Below are 5,963 nucleotides of genomic sequence, written 5' to 3' on the forward strand. Positions count from 1 at the left end.
AATGTATATGATCAAGTTGAAGTAAATCAGTATCTATACTAGCTAACTACATGTTTACTTGACCTAGTTACACAAAAATTTTCTTTCCACCTATATTATTAAAATTAATATTTTAGATTTTAAATTAACTAGATCAATCATACAAAAATAATTGTTAAATTAAATTGAATTAAAATAATATACCGAGAACCGTAAGTTTGTCCAGCTAATTGTGTATCATTGACATGTTGGAGTTGTGGAGCCATTATTTGAAATCATTCTCAAGTTCATAATTGCAAAAGTATCAGAGGACCAACGATTTCACGAATGTCAGGTTTTGTTTTTTTGCATAGTTGTCTATACAACCATGCTAAACATGCTCCACCCCAAGGATACCGTCCCGCACCATAGAGATTGAAATGTACGCGTCTCATGCCTCCTTCTCTCAAATAGTGCAGTGATGAAATGCCAATCTAGCTGAATGAGTCCCAAGGTGGCCACTCCATTAATTTTGAATGTACAATTTAATGGCCGTATTCTAGCTGGAGTGTGATAGTGCGATGAAAAACTACCTCCCGAAGTCTACAGTATAACTTGCCTGTGGTACGATCTTCCCATACAATTGATGATCGATGAATAGATTGATTGTATAGAACATCAGGACCAATCGGTCCAAGGTTTAAAGTCATGATTTAAAAGAAAAAAAAATATTTATTTCTCAAATAAAACATAAAAATCATGTACAACTTAATAAATTACAATAAAAATATTAATTGCACAATATTATTTACACAATAAAAAAATAATCACACAATAAAAACGTTAATTACACAAAAAAATAATTAATTACAAGATAAAAATATTAACAATAAAAATCTCTAACTGTCTAAAGCTTGTCTTTGTAATGAAGGACATCCTTCGATTATGACCTAACTGGTTACAAAACCCACAACGTACTTGAGTGTTTGGTTTTATCCAATCCATCTCATTATGCTATCGTGAACTCTTTGGTTTACCAGGTTTTCTCAACAACGATGGGTCAGCATGTAAGACAAGTATATTATGGTGCGTGATTCAGTAATCTACATGCAGTATAGGTTTAAGTTGAGGAGAGTAGTATACAGCGTACATTGGCAGTTTATAGTATTCCTCAATACAATCTCCATAGTTCATGTTAAAACGTGAACAAACCGCCATAAAATGTGAGCATGAATGTCAAAGCTTGCCACTTGTTATATGAACAGTAGCGCCCAGACCCATTTAGCCTTAGTATTTGAACACTTCCTCCTTTAGCATTGAGGTTGTGACGTCCAGTTTTCACATGAAATACTTCATATCGATCGTATGAGTGTGCTTCATGTTTATTAGATCTTGCAGCCCATTCCAAAATTTTTACATGTGCGTACTTGAATATTTACTCACTTAGTATTGCAAATATATTTGAAAAAAAATTGTTGGTTACTATAAAAAATTATTACTGGGTCTATTTATCTCAACGTTCCAAAGCAACTCTTATTTATTCTTTCTTTTTTTCAAAATAGTTTATGCATTTGAAAAATGTTATTTCAATCGAGCTTCTTTGAGGACTTCATTGATGATAGATTGTCATCATTCACCCGTATCTAAACCTTCTATCGTGTGCTTAAGTCTATTGCTCAATATCAATGTTGTAAAAAAAAAACTCATACAGCTCCGATTTATTCCTTTGATGTCCTCAATGGCTTTATTAAATTTTTGAATTTTGAATTGACATCCGACACGATAAACATAATTCTTTAATGTGTTTAATTTGTATTTTTTTGTTGAAGTTGCTGACAATATATCGTAAGCAGAATCGATGGTGACATTTTGGTCATGACCAACCATTTTCTAGACTGTTCACTATTGAGATAATGCCAACATGTCGATTCGAAATTAAACACACCTCTTTGTATATAACAATTTCTCTCAAATGTTTCAAGATCCATATCCATGAGTGGCGAATGCAAGAGGATTCCATACAAGTGGGTATCATCTATTTGAATCACCGGCTACCGGCCATCTACTAAAAGCTTCTATACAAGGACCAAATGCCCAAAATACATAAGTAAAGATGACATGTCCTTCAGTTGATATTTCTTTCACTCTCCACTCCACATGCGTTCTAGGATTGGTATACTTAACCATATATAGTCACCTAGGTATGTATGACTCATCCCAGTCACCTAACATTTTAGCCAATGTCTTTCTTTTGTCCTCCCACACCCTATGGTAAGGAATATGATATCCAGATTTTGTTTTTATGTCAGATTACAGTTGTGTCACGCTGATGGACAATTTTTATCTTATGATATCATAAAACTCAGTGCAATCATCAAAGAATCTAACTACGCATGGCTTTGACTAAGTTCTAAGTAAAAACATGTATATTGCTCAACATACTTAGTGATCTTAAACAAGCCATGCGATTTTTTATTTGTTGCACGAAGTCTCCAATTGCAACTTTTTTTCCTAATTCTTATACCTAATTGCCCAAATTGTCAATGTCGATTCCACAACCTCATATGGTGCGTGACACTTAATAGCAAAACACTTGACCACATGTTGTAGCATTGATTTGTCTTGACAAATCATCCCCTTATATAATTGGGTATTGTCAACATCCACAGGGCTACAATTGGGTCGTGTTCTCGAATGCTATCTATTACATTCATATCCAAATAATTGAATGTATCTTAAGGTAACTCATGTTCACGACCATCAAAATCCAACTGCCAATTTCATCGTCTGTTTCTATTATAAAACTCATGTATTGATTGTTAGCCACCAGATATTCATAATCACAGGCTGGTGCAACTGATTCAGGGTCCGGGTCAATACATTGAGTCAGATCTTCAAACCAACTAAAGGGTTATGCATTCAAGTTTATATCCAACCATACCCTACTCACACTAACATATAAATGCACTAAATTCGGAAGTGACATCGCAATTGAGAACATCAAGTTCATTGCTTATTCATTATGAATAATGACATAAACCTTACTATCCCGGTGGTGTTAGATTAGGATGTCTATATACTATTTCTAACTATTTGATCTGACACCTACACCAAGTGACATCCCTACCATTTATATGTCATTTTCAAAAAAAAAAAAAAAAAAGGACAAAACATTACATTACTCATTATAAAACTTAAATACAAACAAAAAAATGAAATATATAAAAATAAATGACTCACATTAATAATTTTGTATTAAATAACAAAGAAATACTAAGCTTTTTGCCAACTGACATAATATTCATACTATCAAAGTTAAATAAAAAAAATCGAATATTATAAGAAATATATATAAAAAAAAATCACTTAAATTACTAATTTTTTATTAAAAACAAACAAAAATACTAAACTTTTTAACTAAAAAACTTTAAACATGAAACTTAAATACTAAAAAAAATCAAATATCATATGAAGTATATATAAAAAAAATCACTCAAATTAATAATTTTATATTAAATAACAAAAAAAAAAAATACTAAACCTTTTAAACTATAAATATCAAAGTTAAATAAAAAAAAAAGTCAAATAGTATAAAGAATTCATTCAATTAGGAATTTTTTATTAAAAACAAACAAAATCTAATGTCTAAAACTCTAATACTAAATTTTCTTCAAACGAACTCTAAACCTAAAAACCTAACACTAACAAAATAACTAATATTCAAATAACTAATATTGGAGTAAAAAAAATAACACTAATACTAACTTTTCTTTTAAAGAAAAGCCAAGTATAAAAACTTCTAATATTAACAAAATCTAATATTGTTTAAAATGCAAAAGGAAATATTAACGTATTAAATCTAACATAGTGTAAATAATAATATTAAACTACAAAGAAAAAACTAGTAATATCAATATATAAATATTCTTGAATTCAACGACTATTAAAACAAATTAACATGGTAGATCTACTAACATCAATATATAAATTGTAGGATTGATATGACAACTCTAGAGGGGTGAATAAGATTTAATCAAACTAATTTAAAACTTTCTACTAATATGTGCCCAACTAAAGAAATTAACAACTTTTCGCTAATAAATAATTTAAACAATAAATTCATGCAAATAAATTCAATCCAAGATAGCCAAGTAAATAAAACCAACACTTTTAAGCACTCAATTTGATTTTAATAAAAAGATTGGTATGAGATATGTAAAGATCAATTCAACCAACCTAAATAAACATTAAGCAATTAATTTAAGGAACAAATATTGTAATTAATTAATTGCAAAATTAAAGTAGGAGAGATAGAGAAATTAACACCGAAAATTTTATAGTGGTTCCACACAATTGACCTATATTCACTTTCCAAGTTCCTCTTGGGTATGTCACTACAAACTTGACTTTTCCACAACTTAGAATTGAATCGCTACAACATTCTTTTTTCGAATGCAAAAATAAGCACGATTTTTTCTATAGTTGAGGATCAAATCGTTATAATACTCTTGTTATGGGTTCAAGAGTAACCATTTACAATAGACTTAGAAATGAAGAACAATATGAGAAAAACTCTCTAAAATAGTGGATTTACAAATTGTAGTACTCAACAAATTATTCCTCGTAATACAATAAATCTCTCAAGAATAAGGTGAAAAGAAAAAATGAGAGCTTTGAGAGAATTACAATAGTGGCTTTGAGGATTGTAAAAATATGTAATTGTTATTATGATTTGGAGAAGAAGTTGAGTTTAAATAGAGAGGAAAAATTATTGGAAATCACATTTAATTTGGGTCGTTGGATCTTGGAAAAAAAAATTGAATGGTGGAGATTTAAACCAACTAACCGTTGGACACAAATATATTATAATATATATAATATATAATAAAATATATTATATAATATAAATATATCTAAAAATAATAAAAAAAACACTTAAAACCCAACAAAAAGTAAAGTTCATCATGTGTCCAACTAGCCGTTAAACACAAACATAAAATAATACTATATTCATTTTTTCAAAAAAATCATTTTCATTTTAAACCAATCCGAAAACCAAAAGTCCATCATATGTCATTCCTCCCATGCTCGAAGCTACACTTTTCAATTGGTTCACTTTGATGAAAAAAATATGTCACGTCACCAGCTCAAGATTTTTCCGTTAAACTTGTTTTACCTATATCTTTTTTGTTTGAACTCCGATTTGGGCGATTTAAATTGCGTTGGAATCGTTGTTCCGAGCTCTACGCAATAAACACTTCAAAACACTTGAATTATCATAAATAAAAGAAGGTTTTTTATCATCAAAATATTAGTTAATTAATTAATTTAAGGTTAAGGGTAAAAGGCCAACATATATAATATTAAAAAACTATTAACTGTTGGGATTGATGCCCTAAATCTCGTAGTGTCCTATAGTTTGTAAACTTTATACGAACAAACTCTTATGTGATTAATAATATATGATATTTTCATTCACGTTGTCCATAAAATATGTGATATTTTAGTTGCATTAATCACATACCAATAAAAACATCCAAGATTATCGTTGTAATTTAAACATGTATGTGGAGACATGCAGGTGGATCAGGTTTAAGTGATAATCTAAATAATCTATAGTATATGGATAAGGTTGGGTACCTTATCCTGGTGACACTACGAGTATGGCTCGCTTTGTAGGTGTTACAATTGTTGTAAAGTGCTACCAATGATTTGATCCTGATCATTCATGTATTAGACATGCAAGCGGGGATATTCCATACAAAGAAGTTTGTATAAGATCGGACCACGAAATGTTTAGTCTCATTATATAACACCGTTCATAATAGAGACTTCATTTCACTAGGATAACTATAGGTAACACGACCTCAATCCTAAGTGAGTTGGGAACTCTTGTCCATGAGGGCAGTCCTTTGATTTGTATGGGTGAGAATGGTCAGATCGCCAACTCAACAAGCCTACCATTTTAAGGATTCATCTGATTAGGGAGCCGAGGAATATAGCTA

This window comes from Benincasa hispida, chromosome 11 (genome assembly GCF_009727055.1).
Source record: "Benincasa hispida cultivar B227 chromosome 11, ASM972705v1, whole genome shotgun sequence".
Lineage (NCBI taxonomy): Eukaryota > Viridiplantae > Streptophyta > Magnoliopsida > Cucurbitales > Cucurbitaceae > Benincasa > Benincasa hispida.